The 18,741-nt window shown below is 38.9% G+C and overlaps 2 pseudogenes; both read right to left on the reverse strand.

Annotated features, from left to right (window-relative positions):
• Positions 1-4,464: 4,464 nt before the first annotated feature.
• Positions 4,465-5,735, reverse strand: LOC128124281 (vomeronasal type-1 receptor 3-like; annotated as a pseudogene).
• Positions 5,736-6,972: 1,237 nt separating this feature from the next.
• Positions 6,973-7,843, reverse strand: LOC128125210 (vomeronasal type-1 receptor 4-like; annotated as a pseudogene).
• Between the last annotated feature and the right edge of the window lie 10,898 nt (positions 7,844-18,741).

Raw genomic sequence — 18,741 nt, forward strand, 5'->3', positions numbered from 1 at the left:
ATTGGTATATAAAATGAGTTAAAAAATCAGTAAAAAGTACAGGGAACAAGAGGAAGATGATAATTTGTATGATAAAGAGAATAAGCAGGGTTTTCAGTATGTCAAGGTCCTATGCTCTCACACAATACAGAAATTACCAAAGGAGAAAAAAATACGTCATTTGTGAAGAGACGGTGGATTTGAACTCAGGTTCTGGTAGATAATAACTATGACTTTGGCAAATTGCCTGTTTTCCTTGCTTCTGTGTTATCTATAAAGTGGGAAGAATGCCAGTTCCACAAGCATAAATTTGTGATGTATATGAAGATGCAGAGGTCTAAGTGACTCAATAAATGTGCTCCAGAAATAGTGCTTGATGTCATTTGACTGTTGTTATTTTTAAAGTGGAAAATGATTTAGGAAGCACAGCACTGAAAATATCCAGGCAGAAAACTTCTCATTATCCCAGTCAGGGAAATTGTTTAAATACAATATTCCAAAGAAATTATTGAACACATTGCCTTCTTTAGAATTAAAGTGAATGGCAATGTCATTGTAGTTCAAAAACAAAACAAGAAAATATGTAAGTGTTGATTAGGAATAACACTGCAGCTAAAGCAGGATTTACACATAGTGGCTTAATAACTCGGACACTGCCACCTTGAGGAATTAGTGGTACATTACAAATCTTGTGGATGAGGAGATTTGATTTTTTGATTGAATATTTTTATTTTTTATAAATATTTTTATTTTATAATTAATTTAATTTTACATATCAGCAATGGATTCCCCTGTCCTCACTCCTTCCAACCCTCAGCCTTTCCCCCAATGCACCCCCCCCCCATTACCACCTCCTCCAAGGCAAGGTCTTCCCTGGGGATTCAGCCCAGCCTGGTAGATTCAGTTGAAGTAGGTCCAGACCATCCTCCCTGCACCAAGGCTGAGCAAAATATTTCAGCATAAGCCCTAGGTTCCAAAAAGCCAGCTCATGCACCAAGGACAAGAGGTTTGATTTTGAAGCTAGATTTCAAACTGGTGAGAGGATTCACTGGTCAGGGATGCCTGTGGCCAAGGCTGAAAACCTGAGTTTGATCTCTAGAACCTACATGGTGAGAAATGAGAAGTTCCCACAAGTTAATTCTCTGACTATCAGACCAGCACCTGGCTAGTGCCTTGGCACACACACATAAATAAATTAATGTAATATTAAAATTAAAAACCTATTTGCGTGTAATGAAGTGGAAAAAAGAAAGACTCTTTTTCATTCCCAGACTCTGCTTCACCCTGTGCTATTTTCAATTCTGCTTCACTGTTTTAACTATCATTGTACTTACTGTATGCCATAATTAAAAGGGAACTTAACGGCTTCTTGATTGTTCTGTGAGAATGTGTTCATGGTCATCTTTAGTACATTGTGTATGAGAATTGATTGTAAGAGAACTGGGTGACCATGAAGAAATAGGTCATGTTAGTCTTTTAAACCCTGGGGAAAGAAGAGGAAGGTGCCTGTGATTGCAGGGGGCAGTTTGTAGCCTCAGTTTTCTGTGTCTGTGCTACCACATCCATAACTAAAATATCAATTAACTTTTATGTCTCACAGTTACATGCAGATTTCATACATCTCACTATTACTTCTATGACGTGGGTATGCGATGCTGCAGAGATACATGAATGTAACTACCTGACGTAAGTGGTGGCTGGAATATAGTTTGACACAGTTGTGCTACGTTCTACAACCTAGAATTAGTGGTGATGTGCAATCGAGGATTTTAGTGAGAGGTGACAAGTGTTCAGTGAACTCTACACCCTAGAGTCACTGCATCAGGTTGTGAGAATGCTCTTGCCTTGGGGAAGAGAGATCATTGCTGCTTTTGACTTCACACTCTTACCAAGGCCCTCTTCTAGTTAGAACTTTTGATCCTAGGACTAATATCAACTGTGAGGTGTTGTGACATGGATGTGACTGACAGGTGAGAACAGAAATAGCAGGAGACTTGAAACTCAGCTTAGAGTGTGAAGGATGACAATCTGAGTGAGGCGATGACAGGTTTCAGTAACGAGATCAACACTCCACTTTCCCTTTATACTGGACTGTAAAAATTCATCTAAGGGAAGGATTAAATGGCTACTGACAGAATCAATGTACTGACTGTGAGCATTATTATGACATATATTTTGTGCATAAGAATATATATATATATATAGTAGATGTAACCAACCGCCTTATTAAATAAGAAACAAGAGCCGATTCAGAGAAGAAAGCCAAGAGGTCAGATGTAAGAGCCTTCCCCTTTCCACTTCAGGCAAGAGAGCTCTCCGAAAAGGAGCTACTTCCTGTGTGTCTGTCTTTATAAAGACTTTCGGTTCTGCCTTCTCATTGGTTGTAAACCCATGCCTTGTCACTGCTTGTCTGTAAAGTCTTCCAGGTCTTCTATGGTTGGGATTGAGATTAAAGGTGTGTGTCTCCAATGCTGGCTGTATCCTTTTACACACAGAGATCTACCTAGCTCTGTCTACCAAGTGCTGGGATTAAAGGCGTGCGCTACCACTGCCATGCTCTTGCTATGGCTCTAATAGCTTTGACCCCTGGGCAACTTTATTTATTAACATACAATTAAAATGACATTTCAGTACAAATAAAATACCACCATATTTCCCCTTTTTTATTTTAATAAAAAGAAAAAAAGAAAAAGGTTATAACTAACAAAAGAAAAACTATATACAAAAGTACAATAACTACTATACAATATACACAAGTAATAAATACCTAAACAATGTCTAGTCCATTTTTATTTGACAAATTCAGAGAAAATAATTCCATTATCTATCCTATTTTGGTAAGTCCAAAATGTACCTAATTCACTTTCTATCCTAACTAGTCTTCAACTATAACTAACTAACCTTCAACTATAACTAACTAATCTTCAACTCCCTCAGAGACCCAAGAAGGAAATAATATTAGCTAACAAAAATAAAAACAGGAAGTGCATGCAAGCAACTTGCAAAAAATTTGTGAGTTGACAGAAACAGGCAGCTGTCTGGACAGTCACCTGATGTTTCTCTGCAGTGCTGGGGCATCATCTTCAGCCTATAGGCTTAGTGTATCTGACAGACTCATTTGTGAAGTAGGATGTACACAAGGTCAACAGTTCAACCTCACATTGGGTAAGAGCAGTCCATGTACCAGAAACACCTGAATTCCACTAGTGTCATGTCATGATTCAGGATTTTAAATTCTGGAAATGGTTGATGGTTTTTAATTCAGGGGTCCATTCTTCTTGGCTGTGTATATATGGCTTCATCTCAACATCCCGTTCTTCTTCACATCCCTCTATCAAATGCCAGTCTACTATTGAGAGGCATGAGCTTAGTTACTCTTCAAGAATAACTGTTTCAGCTGCTGTTCCATTGCACATCAGAAGCCATTGGCCCACTGCCTGTTCAGCTGCCTTTGAAGAAAAGGGCACTGTAACTTTTCTGAATTGCGAAGGCCACTTCAGGGATGGTGCCATATTTTCCTGGCCTCAGATGTCTTTTGATAAAGCCATAACCACACTTGTTTTGACAAGAATCAGTAGTCCTTTGTTTCATGTCCTGTCTGTCCATTTTGTCCTGTTGATTCAAGGATACTTTGTTGTCCAGTGGCTAACTTTTGCCACAATGAAAGTTAACTCCATATGCAGTTTCTTCAATGCCCATAACTGACTCAGTTTCCCAGTTTGAATCTGAAGTTTATTCTGAGTTAATATATATATATTGCTTTTCGAGACAGGGTTTCTCTGTTTAAGCTTCACACCTGTCCTGGATCTCACTTTGTAGATCAGGCTGGCCTCGAACTCACAGAGATCTGCCTGCCTCTGCCTCCCGAGTGCTGGGATCAAAGGCCTGAGCCACCACCACCTAGCTGATATTTTTATTTTAATTAAAATATAACTATAATATTTCCCCTCTCTTTTTCTTCAGTACATTCCATGTTCCACTGACTCAATCCCTCTCAAATTCATGCCCTCTTTTTCTTTATTATTATGCTCCCTACACTGCATGAATAAAAAAGTAAAACCTACAGAGTCAATTTCATGTTGACAGTATGTATGTGATTTCAAGACTTACAATCTGGTATTGTGAAATCAATGAGACATTTATCCCTGGAAAAACCTAACTCTTCCTCTGTCTTGATATTTTAGAAGAAAGTTTAGAAGTACTAGGCAGAGGTATATAACACAAATGTATTTGTAACCAATCAAAATTCATGAATGATATATTTTTGGTAAAAAGAATAGCATTTACTGAATAAGGATTTGAGAATCATCTGTGGAAACTGTTGATATACACTCTGAAGCTGTTACAGAAATACTTGTGATCCAACAAGGATGAGCATTCATTTTTCACAGAAATTGTTTATTTAGCTACCACAAAAACATGTTGGAAAATCAAAATGTCAGTTCCCATACCTCATACTTTGTGTTGAAAAATACACATATTGATTTAACCTCCTTTCTCTCCAGAATGAAATGCATAAGCCTGGGTTATTCCTGAAGAAAAGAAAATTATTTATATCATAGTTCTGAATGTGTAAGTGTATGTTGGTGAATCTGCATAGGTGCAGTGATGTTGCTAATGTTTTCTTGCCTGGCCCATAGTCAGGACAAATCTCTGACACCCGCCAGTCCCATAGCCATTCAGACCCAACCAAATAAACATAGAGACTTATATTGGTTACAAACTGTATGGCCGTGGCAGGCTTCTTGTTAACTGTTCTTACAGCCTAAATTAATCCATTTCCATTAATCTATACCTTGCCACATGGCTCGTGGCTTACCGGCATCTTCACATGCTGTTTGTCATCGTGGCGGCTGGCAGTGTCTCTCTGACTCAGCCTTCCACTTCCCAGCTTTATTCTCCTCCTTGTCCCGCCTACACTTCCTGCCTAGCCAATGGCCAATCAGTGTTTTATTTATTGACTAATTAGCAACACATTTGCCATACAGAACATCCCACAGCAGGTACTGACCAGGAGAAGGATGGTTTTAGAGGCTCTGGACTCAGGGGAGGATCTGGAGGAGATATTGGCCCTGGGCATTTGCTACATCCTTTGCTTGTGCTTGTACAGTGTGATGACCATTGAGACACTGGCCCATAGCATGAGTCCCAGAAAAAGAACATCAGGAGCTGAGAGCATTGCTGCATACAGGAAGTCACTGGTTTGGTCATGACGGACAGAATAGCAGTATGAATAGGATTTCAAATTTGCTGTGCTATCATTTCCGTATTTTGCCCTCATGTGCACAAGATTGACAGAGCTTATAAGGAAATGAATTGCCCAGTTCAGGTACACAGAGTAACGGATGTACTTGTGTGAATTTATTTTAAGCTCTGAATACTTGTAATCCCTGGGGCTGATAATGATGGCCTGAAAGACACTGAGGAAGCAGGTACTGCCAATACAAACACCCCTACTTATTCTGTGAAAAGAGAAAACCAATTTGCATCCAGTATAATTGAGGAAATCTGTCAATCCAAAAGCTGCCATTGTGTGTGGCACTCCTTTAAATAGGACAGTTAAGATGCAATGGCAGAGACAAGAGGATCTCTGGCCCTGGCCGACCAGCCAGTCTAGCTGGACTCACAAGCTTCAGGTTTTCTGACACATACACTCACAAAGACGTGCGAAGTCTGACGCTCTAAAGTGTACAACAGTGACTACTCTTAATGTTTCTTGTATGTGGAAGGTGTTAACAGATCTTGGAAGTCGTCATCTCTAGAAATTGGTCATAGAGGTATGGGTTTTAGAGTTTGTATTGCTATGATAAAACACCACAAGAGAAAGATATTTGGGGAGGAAATATTTATGTTTCTCTTGTATTTCCAGGCAGCAGTCTATCACCAAGAGAAGGAAAGACAGGAGCTCAAGGCAGGAACCTTAAGGAGGACTGAAGCAGATGCCATGGATGGAATCTGCTTACAGGCTTCCTTCCCCTGTCGTGCTCAGTCTGCTTTCTGAGACACCCTCAGGCCACCTGCCAAGGGCTTGTACCATCCACTGTGAGCAGAGCCCTTCCACGTCAAACGCTAATCAAGAAAATGCCTGACAGGTTGTTTATAAGACAATCTGGTGCAGTCATTTATTCAGTTGAGGTTCTCTTTTTCGCAATCTCTCTAGCTGTGTTGTTGACAATACAAACACCCCTACTTATATAAATAGTTTGTGTTGTTGACATAAAACTACACAGCACTATATGCCACATGATTTGATGATGGTAATCAATTTTTCATTTTATATATACACATACACATATAGGAAGTTTTCACCACATATAATCTGAAAATGAAATTTCATTTTTCAATCATACTGCAATAAATCTGGAAAAATTTTGGCTCCAAAAAAACAAGGATTTACAGATGTCAACACAGAAAAAGTATTATGCAAATGTCCATAAGAGCATACCATTAGCTGCTAAAACCTTCCTCAGTACTGGTGTTATTACACTCACATGCAAACTGTCCTTTAATAGTCAAAACCCATCAAGTTTCTAAATATTTTCTGTTCAGAGCATGAGGATAATGAAATGCTATTTGATTATCTTCATTTATATATTTTTTGTTTTGGCAAGAGAAGTGGCTAAGGAAAAACTGTCCAATGAATTTTAATCTGTTGGTGTAAAAAAAGGTAAGATAAATGTAAAAAAATAGATTGTAAATCAAACCATTGTTTTACAAACTATGACAAATTCACAATTTATATTAATTGATTAACATTTTCATGTCACAAAACAATATAGGATATGTAAATATATAATTTATAATAGGTTCACAAATTGTATGTGTACATGTTAGTTCATGAATGTACACCACCTGCTTTTATGACATGACTGAGTATATATACATGATTCAATAAAATGTATACATTATTCAAAAAACACACAATTTTGATGTTACTGATATGGTTAGAATATTGTATTCCCTGCACAGGCAAAACAGAGTGGAGACTCAGAGTTAACGATTGATCAGCAGGAAGGGACTCACAGTTGGGAAAAATGCAGCAACTACTGAAGCCATGTTTACCAGGAAAGAGCCTGGATTATACAGAAGGTTCAAATTAATTTGTAAGAGGCAAGAAAGGGTGTAAAAGCAGACAAAGATGCTCACCAAAAGCAGAATGGTCTTTGTGGCTCTGGATTCAGCGGAGGACCTGAGGGAGAAGTTTTTTCTATGAATGTGCTTCAATCTCTGCTTGTGTCTGCAGAGGATGAAAACCATGGAGCTGCTGGACCAAAGCATCAGCAACATGAAAAATACATCAGGACTTGTGACTAATACTGCAGAGAAAATGTCAAAGGCTTTGTCATGACGAACAGAAGAACAGTATTCAAACTCTTTAAGACTTGTCATATTCCTATGGTTCAATTTTGCAGTCATGTACATAAGAACATTAATATGTACTATGAGGGCCAGGATCCAACTCATGTATACACCAGTAGCAATGTAAGAGGGAGACTTGACTTTAAGCCGTGACCACCTGGAACCCGATGGACTGATGGTAATGGCCTGGAAGACACTCAAGAAGCAGGTGCTGCTTAAGGACACACCCCTCCCTACTCTGTGAAGATAAAAGATCAGTTTGCACCCAAAATCATTAAGGAAGTCTTTCAAACCAAAAGCTGCCATTGTCTGCGGTACTCCTCTACACAGGAGAGTTAAGAAGTTGGCTACAATCAAGTGTTGCAGGATCCAATCTGTGAACTTTAACCTGATCCCAGAGAAGTAAAGCAGCAGGTAGTTGTAGACTAGGAAGGAGTTGCTCAAGACTCCAATCAAAGTCTGTGATAAAAAAGATCACTCTTATAACCATGTCACTGGCTCCCATGATGTCACCTCTGGTGGTCTCAGGATTATGGTTTGGGAAGATGAGGCATTGGCTGTATGCACTATGTTATATATTTACTGCATTCTATATCCGTAATAAGACTAATGCAAAATGCTTCCTTGATTTTTTTTAAAAAATAGGGACTCAAAAAGCAACATTATAGCTAAGAGAGGATATAATGTCCAATCTCTAGTTTTGAAGATAGTGTATACAATTTAGTCAATATTCACAGTCCGTGTAGAAGCCTCTGCTCTGGTTCCAGTTACATAGATGATGAAAAGCGAGATAATTTCATCTGAGTCAATTATTTGTAAATTCAAGCTTGGTTAATGATAAAGTGAGGACTTTTCAAGTCTATAATGTCGACAGTTAGGCTACTGGGATCCACAATTACCTGAAAAATGATTCAAGTCAGTTCTTAAAACGAACAGCCTCATACTTAGGTTTGATACTTACACATTTTTATCTTTTCAAAATTACCGTCTTTGCACTTTTTTGTAGTGAAATTTCCATGTGTGCAGCTTATTCTCACATGAGAAAATATCTATTTCTAGTGAACACTGGGTATTTTAATGTACAACAGGAACTATAACCCTGCAGGAACCAGTCTCAGGAGAAATAATATACATCAGTGCAAAACAGTCCACTTTTCAGATAGCTGCCTAATGGTTTATTAATATTTATGTTAGAAAAAGAAATAAAAGTACAGCCTAATGGAAACCACTCATATTCACATGCCTTGCCTTAATTCACATGCCTTAATTTCAGGAAGGAAAAGAAGCCCAAAGTAACTGTATGTGGAGCACACACAGTATAACTATGGATCACATGCCACACTTCACTGCTAACTGGTACCTGCACAAGTGGTCTCTCAGCAGGGAAGTAAGAATTGCAAACCACCCAACTCCAGTGTGATGTGTGCACACTACCATTTGTCGGAATCAAGATTTTGTGCTTTGTAAACCTTGAAGTATTTGGGGCTGGACAGATGGCACAGTAGCTAAGAGCACTGGCTGCTCTTCCAAAGGACCCAAGTTCAATTCTCAGCACAAATGGTAGCTTACAACTGTCTATGTCTACAGTTCTGGGGGTTCCAATACCCTTTTCTGGCCTCTGAGCATTCTAGGCACACATGTGATGCACAGATGTGTGTGCAGACTTTCACACACAAAAATAAAAATAAAGGGAATAAATCTCCACTGTGTGCTAGTAAAAAACAAATAAATAAAATATAGCATTCCTTAGAAAAGTTTAGATTCACAATTGTATTGTAATAGCCAAATAAACTTTCAATTTTCTCCTTCACATTATTGTATCCTCAAGTAGCAAATTAGTCCAGCATATAATTTTTAACTAAAGGAAGTATTAAGAAAGAATTTATGTGTAAACACCGTGGTCCACATCTGACTGGCAGTGTTTGAATTATTAAACAGTGGTGCTTATTTTTGTGCTTATTTTCCTGAGCATGATTTAGGAGGAAAGCTGCCTCATCATAGTATCAGACTATATGTCTTTCAGGGTAGAAGCAGTCCCTGTTTCCATCAATGGCCTCCTGTGACAGTTTGAGATTTTCTACTCAAGCACTCTGCATGCAGATATGCTTTCTGCATGGGATTGCATGGTTCCCTTACCTTCCTCCCACTCTCTGAAGCACACCTGGGGAAACAACTGTAAAATCAGCTCATCAGTTGGAAGAATTCCCAGAATCGTAGCTTTGCAGTAGACTGCTTTTAAGGCAACAATTCTCAGCTCCTTGCATTCTAGTTTTCATTATCAGTTGGAGTAAATCACTAGAAGTCCAGTGAGTGGAGGATTCATGAAGGTGAGGATGACAGAGACTGTGTTCTGTGTCGATTACCTCATGTTTGTTTTGCCTGTGTCTTCAGCCCATGCTTCAGATCTTTCTCCAATTGCTAGTTGGCTTTGTTATGCAACCTAGTTCAATTCCAAGTTTACTTTTCTGGATGTTGCTTAGCTGGATTCTTCAGATTAGTTTTGCTTTGTGGATTTAGACTCACAAACTCCCCAGGATGCTCTCCAAGTGCTGTTTCCCTTCTCAGGACGGCAATCTCACATCCAGGGTCTTATGGTCCCTGACATTCACTAGAGGGAGGCAATCAGTGCCTGAGATATGGGTCTGTGATTCTGTGACCCCCCTCCCCTCAGACCTGCAATTAAATTTTCACCTTCAGTAGTAGTGTGTACACAACTTTTCTTGAAGTAAGGGAAACTTTTCTGAGCATCTCTTCCCCAGGTGTCAGATATTAAAAGCAATTACAAGTTTCTTGCTGTCCCCTCAATGAAATGTTGCAGTTTGGAGCTGCTGTTATCTGTTGAGTTCCTTGGAGACCAGTATGGATGATGAAATTCTAATGTCTGTCTTCCATACATCATCAAGGTATGCTTGTATCATACCATTTCATTAGTATCTTAATGTGTCATGTGACCAAATCCAATTTGTCTATTTTTCAATTGAGAATGCTGCCTCATTAATTATAGAAGAGAAATTCAGTGCCACTAATATCTTGTTTGTATCTTCTAAGCTAACAGTACAGAACAGGATGTGACTAATTCACATTCACATTGGAAAATGTTGAGATCAAGTGTAGTCTTTAAAGTTAATTCTTTTAGGTATGCATTTATAAATGAAGATAATCTGCTATTGACATTTTGTAAGAAAAATCTCATTTATCCATATTGGTTGATACTAGTATTAGGAGGGAAACCCAGAATATTTTCTATATGAGAAACACTATTCTGAAAGGAACTCTTCCCAGATGATGCCACAGTTTGTGATGATTACCCTTCACCTGTGCTCCTGTAAACAATCACACTGATCTCATTGGTCTACTAAGACAGACTTGGCTGAGGTCATTTTCTTCATTTATTATCAATACACTATTTGAGGTGAATATACATTTTCTTGTCCCCAGGAAATATCTCACAGCATAATTGATATCTTGATAGGGACAAGGAGAATTAAAGACCTGCTGGGTGTGAGAAGCTGCACAGTTCCTATACTTGGGAATAAGACATACAGGTGGCCAACGGACGTGGTTAGCTGTGCCTGTATTACATGAGATGGTGTTCCTTCTTCCTATAGTGCCAGTTGCATGTTCCCTGGAACAAGTGATAAGAAATGTAAATAAGTTAAACTACCCGAGAGTGTCACCTCTTAATTTGGGATACCAGTACACCAAACTTCCTGTATGTGGCCTGGAGTGGCATCCTCCATAGGGAATGTATTATATTAATCCCAGCACTAGGGAGGTGGATACAGGAAATGATATAGCTGGGTGGAGTGAGGAAGGAATAAGGTGGGAGGAGACAGGAGCTCAACTCCCTTTCAGGTTGAGAAGTCATGGAGGTAGGAGGTGGCTGTGGTTTGCTCCTTTTTGTCTCTCTGATCTTTTAGCATTAAACCCTATATCTGACTCTGGGTTTTTATTATTAAGACCAATTAGAATTCATGCTACAAAAGAGCCCAAGAAAAGGCACAGAAACTGAGACCCACTCATTCAAACACTCAGAAATCCCACAAAAGTACTAAACTGGAAGCCACAATATATTTGCAGAGTACCTGGTGCATACCCATATAGGCCACATATATATATGCGTGTGTGTGTGTGTGTGTGTGTGTGTGTGTGTGTGTGTGTGTGTGTGTGTTTGTTTGTGTGTGTGTGTATTGCCTCAGTGTCTGTGAGTTCATATGAGCTTGATCATGTTGATTTAGAGGGTTTTGTTTTCTTGGTGTCCTCTATCCACTTTGGCTTGTAAGACTGGTTCACCATGAGGGGTGGGGTTTGATGAAGACATCTTGTTTAGGGCTGAGTGTTCCAAGGTTTCTCACTTTGTATAGTTGTATAATGTCTGTCTGCGGAACTTTGTGTTTGTTCCCATCTGCTGCAGGAGGAAGCTAGCTCTTAGAAAGAACACAAAGGAGACCGCTGGTACAGAGGCCTTGGTGAGGACTATAGTCTAGGGAGCCAATGAGACGAATCAGACAGTGGGATTGTATTGTACAGGCAATAGAAGATCCATCTCATCCCTGACATTTAGCACAAGGAAGTTTGTATCTTCCTGAAGGAGGAGAAATTTGGGGAGTCTCTGTGGTTTGTCAGTACTCCATTCTGATAAGAGACATGGATATACTAAAACAGTAGAGCGGATATGTTGCTGGATATCCTGCCAGAACTGAAACAGAAGAGTCAACATGCTTTAGCATGTCCCTGTCACCTCCTTCATCTGAGCTGAGCTGGTCAGGGCAGGCCTTCTCCATCAACACCTATAGGAACACCACAGCCATAGGAGCACCCCACAGTATAACAGATGGGTGGCTTATGGAGAATAAAAGTGGAGTAAGGAGGCTTGATTGGGAGAGATTGGCCAGGTTGAATCTCTTGATTTAAGTCAGAGGAATGGCAGCAAAACCAGGGGACTCAAGAAAGCTGACAACTTGAGTGTAGTTTGGAGGACAAGGCTCATTTTTATCACATCTCCTTTGATAACAGTTATGTGATCACAGTTCATCAGAGAAGCCTGCTTTACAGGCCAGCTTTATACAAGCCTGCCCAAGATTGTATAAAGCACAACAATGTCATTTGTCTTCAGGATAACATCTGAGGTGGGAGAACATCATTTATCCTAACTCTTCTCTAGAAATTGAGGAAAGTCACAGGAATTGCTGTGTTCTTACTCAGGTTTCTTTTTTCACACTTCAAATTCCCTTCTGAGAAATATCAACATTGATGTTTCCAAGCACATGCCACAAGTTTATTATATTATCACACAACCTCTATTCTAAGCACAACTCTGGATGTCACAGTGTTCTGCATCCATGACATACTCCTCAGAATGACTCTATTGAAAAACAGTAGGTGCAGATTAGGAGATCTTTTTATGATTTGCTGAAGCTCACTCATATTTTATTGTAGTAACTTTTATCTGCAGAATACCAAGACCCACTGGTACTTGCTTTGAGAAGACAGAGATCCTGCTGACCACTGGCAAATATGTTTATAACCCTTGAGTGTTTCACAATATTGGGAAATCATGTGGAAAATTGTCAAATTGTAAGGGAGGAGTCCAGAAAAGTGAACTCTGTATTAATGGGAAAGGACATTTAGTCAAGGTGCTGTAAAGTGTATGGGTAAAATTTCCAGTGACAGAGATGAGCTCCATTTTCTCCTCCATATCACATTGCTTTTTGTTGCTATAGTTGATGGTTAATTGAAAGAAAAAAATAAGTAATTATTGTTGAAGACACAAAACTTTGGTTCCAGGACAATGAAGAAGCCAAACAAAAGAAGAGCTGATGTCCCCTTTATGCTGGCTTCTACAGTCCCAGAAGCCACCATTCTAGCTGATGTGGGTGAATTGTCCCTGAGAGTTTTAGTCATTTATGGTTTTGGTGTACTATATCATCAGTACACTGAGTAAGTTGTGCCTAGGGGTAAAATAGTAGCATGGCAATTATAGTAATAGCCAAATGATTCCTGAATGCATTTAAGCTTTTTCATAGGAAGTTTATGGTGAGTTTTCCTGACCATGTTAGAGACATTTAGCTGGAGATGTCATAGGACCTAGAGGTGAGCTAAATGTTATTGTATTGATCAAAGAACATAATGACAGCTTCCGGAACCTTGTTGCTTATAACCATAGATTATTTGTACCATTGACTTCAGTAATATATTGTATATACTCTTAGTGTGTAGCAGCTATTGCCCAATGTTAAATTCATTGTATTGCTGAAAATAAATGATTATTGATGTGGTATCATTGGTTAATTCTCAGACATAAATTATGGAAGGTACGCAGACATATGTATTAACATTTCAAGACTTGCAGAACATAGAAGAGAGCATGTAAAGAATGTATGAGAGAGAAAAAAATGCCATATTATGTAACTACTTTCTCAGATTTGGAGCATTTGCTCTTGGAGGTAAGAGTAACTCATGAGGTTCATGAAGGTTAAAGGACAGAAATGCTTAAGAATCATAGAGAAAGTTGATTGTAGACTTAGAAATCAAGTGGCAGAGGAAAACAGAAGAGTTATGGGGGCTGAAGATGATAGAAGTAGACACAGGTTAAGGTTAGCATGAATATGAGGAGGAGATTGAGTCACAGGGAGGCAAGGCATATCACCCAAAAAGAAACCTAAAAGAACAATGATGGAGCTAGAGAAGACCAAGAGCATGGCTGAGATAAATAACCCAAGAGGAAGAGAACTTTGAGAAATAACAACCCTGGGTATATGGGGTGTTATACATAGACTAGATTAATAGAGTTGGGTTAGTCCCTGAGAGTGAAAGCTGAGGCATATTCTGCTGTTGGACCTAAATGCTCAAGGAAGGAAAAGAGACACCAGAATTAGGAAGTGGCCTTTGCAGATGTGACAAACAATTCAGAAAATCGAACTGAACTTTGTTGAATTGAGAACTTCCAAGTGACAGTCATACAATTTAGCAAAATAAAAAAACTGTGGGAGATATCATCATGCCAGGTTTAAAGTTATATTACAGAAGGGTTGTAAGAAAAATAGTATGTTACTGGCATAAAAGCAAATTCACTCAACATGGGCTAAAATTGAGAGCCGACATATAAGCCCACACTCCTAGAGGTACCTTACATTTGACAAAGATAACAATGAACATTGGAGAAAGCACAGCATCTTCAACAAACGGTGCTCCTCAAATTGAAAAGCCCCCATGTATCAGAATGAAAATTCACCCTTGTCTCCATTTTTGTACATATTGGCTTTAATTTTTCTTCATGTAATGTATTTTGATCACATCATTTTTTCTTTCCCTACCTCCTCCTAGATTCTGTACTCCCTTACCCCATGAATTCTTGTTCTTTCCCTCTCGGTCTCTTTCCAAAACCAAACACAAACCACCAAAGAAAACAATACCACCTAAACTGAAAAAGACAAAAAATATCTGTAGCTGAAGTTTTCCTGGTCCTGCCTGGCCCATGGTCAGGACATAGAGACTTATATTGCTTATAAACTGTATTGTCATGGCAGGCTCCTTGTTATCTAGTTCTTCTATCTTAAATTAACCCATTTCTATTAATCTGTAACTTTCCACGTGGCTCGTGGCTTACCGGTACTTTGCATTCTGCTCCTCATTACAGTGGCTGGCAGTATCTCTTCTTGCCTCAGCCATCATATTTGCCAAGATTTCTAAGAGGACAACAGCAATCAAAGAATGGTACATCATCCCACAAAAGAAAACAACCTGGTGTCAACATCAAGAAAAACATTAAACATCATAAGCCTGCATTCACAAAAAAACAAACATAAATACCCAAGACAATATGCCTCCATCAGAACTCAATAACCCTATTATAGTAGGCTCTTAAAATGCAATATATCTGAAGAATAATACAAGGATTTCAAAACACAAATTATGTATAATGTTCAAGGACATGAATAAATCCCTTAAAGAAGACTGTGAAAACAAAAAGAAATTACTATATGAAACAATGAAAAGTGTTCAAGACAAGAAAGTAGATTGGAACCACTAAGGAAAACTCAAACTTATAGAAGACTAGAAGAAAAATTTAAGAAAATATCAGACATCAGGCTTACCAACCCAATAGAAGATAAGAAAAAGAGAATTTCAGGTGTTGAAGAAAAGAGAGAATAAATGGACACCACATAATTTTGGTGACCTTGGTAATGCCTTCCTCCCTACATTTCAGTCATAGATATTCTTGTGAGATGTTATTCTTGGAGAGTTGTAAAAAGAATTTTTGCATACTCCGGATATGGAACTGATGACAGAAAGTCATTGGAGTTGGATAATACTAAATTACTACTTGCTGAACCAATGGGTTTTATTCTTGTCACTTACAAGATTATGAATGAAAGTTTAGATACAATAACAGAAATAAATCAAAGACAGTTGTATTAACAAATTTAAGTATCTACACTTAGGAGAAAATCCTTTGGGTACAGTCATACCTTTGACATGTCCCAACCCAGTTGATCATTAGCAGTACAATCTTGAGAAATGGTAAGGAGAGGTTGAGTCTGTCTTCAAGGCTTCTAAGATGCTAATAAGAAAGAGGAGGGATTGTATGAGTGAGAATTGCTGAGACCAAGATTGGAAAAAACACAGGGACAAATAGGCAAACGAATGGAAACACATGAACTATGAACCAATTGTTGAGGACCCCCAACTGGATCGGGCCTTCTGGACAAGTGAGACAGTTGATTAGCTTGAACTGTTTGGTAGGCCCCCCAGGCAGTGGGACTGGGACCTGTCCTTAGTGCATGAGCTGGCTGTTTGGAACCTGGGGCTTATGCAGGGACACTTTGCTCAGCCTGGGTGCAGGGAGGAGGGGATTGGACCTGCCTGGACTGAATCTACCAGGTTGAGCTGAATCTCCAGGGGAGTCCTTGTCCTGTTGGAGATGGGAATGGGGGGTGGGCTGGGGGGAAGGGGCCAGGAGGAGGGAGGACAGGGGAATCCGTGGCTGATATGTAAAATTAAATCAAATTATAAAATTAAAAAAAAGATTTTGTACTAGACATCAAATGAAAAAAAAAGGAAAAAAAAAGAATTTGAGGTGATGAACTACTACCAATTTCTTCCTTGAGGTAGACTTATGGGCCTGAACTCATGGGGATCTCATGTGTCATCACCGATTCAATGCTACACAGTGACAATACCCATGATAGGACAATCTCAAAACTTTTTGCATTTATTTCTTTATAAAAATAGTTGTAAAATAATGTATGTCTTATGCCTGGCACGTTGTTGGAATTCCTTTGTATTCCAGGTTGGAATGGATCAAAAGACGTACTCAAACCAATGCTTCATGCACTTCAGTTTCCTTTGAATTGAGAATTCAGGCATGTTCACAAACAAGCATCTGTGATATAGGAGTTAGTATTTTCCTGTAGAAATGTTTAATCTTCCTTGGTTCTATGTTTCATGACTTTGAGAAATCATAAATAAATCACTGTAGCTAGAGTTTTCCTGCCTGGCCCACAGTTAGGACAAATCTCTCTCACCTGCCAGTCCCACAGCCCCTCAGATCTGACCAAGTAAACCCAGAGACTCATATTGGTTACAAACTGCATGGCCGTGGCAGGCTTCTTGCTAACTGTTTTTACAGCTTAAATTAATCCATTTCTATAAATCTATACCTTGCCACATGGCTCGTGGCTTACCGGCATCTTCACATGCTGTTTCTCATTGTGGCGGCTGTCAGTGTCTCTCACTCAGCCTTCCACTTCCCAGCTTTATTCTCCTCCTTGTCCTGCCTATACTTCCTGCCTAGCCACTGGTCAATCAGTGATGTATTTACTGACCAATCAGCAACACACTTGACAAACAGACCATCTCACAGCAAATCACAAATAAGAAATTATCATCTTTGTTCTCAAAAGAGGCATATCACTTTCAGGTTAGCTGCATTTTTCTATATGTTGGTATGAAGACCCCAGTATGTTACACTGTCACCTGATTTGCCATTGGGAAAGTTTTAAATGTATCTTCCAACCCTATTCTCTATCCTCCCTTGCCATCCACTGGACACCCATGCCCCCTCTACTGCTCAGTTTCTGTTCATTTAACACAAGCTCTGACCATCAGGGAAGAGGCCAACTTAGTGGTGAAAATGCATCTATCAGATTTCCTGTAGAAAATTCTATATTTTATATATTGTCTTTTTAAATAATGTTTAATGTGAGAGGACTCATCCCATTGTGGTGACGATTGTGGTCAGGTGGTCTTGGGTTTTCTGAGAGAGCAGGCTAAGTGAGGCATGGGCTTCAAACCACTAAGAGGTATTGCTCCATGGCTTCTTTGATTTCTGTCTATAGGTTCCTATTTTGAGGTCCCGCCCTAATTTGCTTTGCAATGGATTATAATCTGTTGGATGAAATTAACCTATTCCTTCATAGGTTCCTTTGGTCATGGTGCTTATCACAGAAATAGAAAGAAAACTAAGACATCTCTCTACTTTAATTGGTTTATTTTGTTTGCTTAAAAATCACCTTTTAAGTTTCATATTTTATAAACTGTATGTTTTGTATATTTGCACTCATCTCCCCAGGATACCTTTTCTGACCTCTCCATCATTTTTGATATTTGTACCTTGAAGTTTCATGTGATATATATTTGTATAATTTCATCCCTGATAATGATCTCCATGTTTCTCATATTTAAGCCTGTTGACCAGGACTTTAATTTTCTCCTGTCCACTCACACATTATAGATTTCCTTACCCCAGCTCGGGTTCAGAATTGATTTCTGGTTTGTTTTTCTGAACATGGTCTGCTTATTGACTCTTTGCACCTAATTTATAAGTTACTTTGGTGACTTTACATAAGGCTTCTATTAAACCTTTGAGCTCATTTTAAATTCAGTATTTATTCTACCAGGAAAGGAAAGTCTTCATTTTGTGAGTCATTTTATATTAGTTGTAAATTTAATACCTTGTGTTGTGATATATTTGTGATACTGAGCAGATTCTTGGCATGTACTTGTTGTTTAGAAGATAGACCCCTATTTTCATCTGACTATATCTTTTAAGATTTTCCAAATGTGTGTGTGTGTGTGTGTGTGTGTGTGTGTGTGTGTGTGTGTGTGTGTATGATTCTGTTCATATATGAAATTGTGCAAGTGCAGGCATGTATATGTGCAAGTGGAAGCCAGATAGATGAATTCATGTGCCTTCTATATTACTTGCCAATGTAGTTTTTTGAGGTAAGGTCTCCCACTGAGTCAGGAGCTCACTAATTGACTAGGCTTGCTTTCCAGTGAAGCCAGGGACTTTTGACTGTCTCTTATTTCCAATGCTGTGGTTTCTGATTCACATTCACACTCCAAATTTTTCCATGTGTGCCAGGGATCAAAACATCTTGTGCTTGTAAGAAAGTATTT

The sequence above is a fragment of the Peromyscus californicus genome, unplaced genomic scaffold, assembly GCF_007827085.1.
Source record: "Peromyscus californicus insignis strain IS unplaced genomic scaffold, ASM782708v3 Scaffold_4__1_contigs__length_199733344, whole genome shotgun sequence".
Classification (NCBI taxonomy): domain Eukaryota; kingdom Metazoa; phylum Chordata; class Mammalia; order Rodentia; family Cricetidae; genus Peromyscus; species Peromyscus californicus.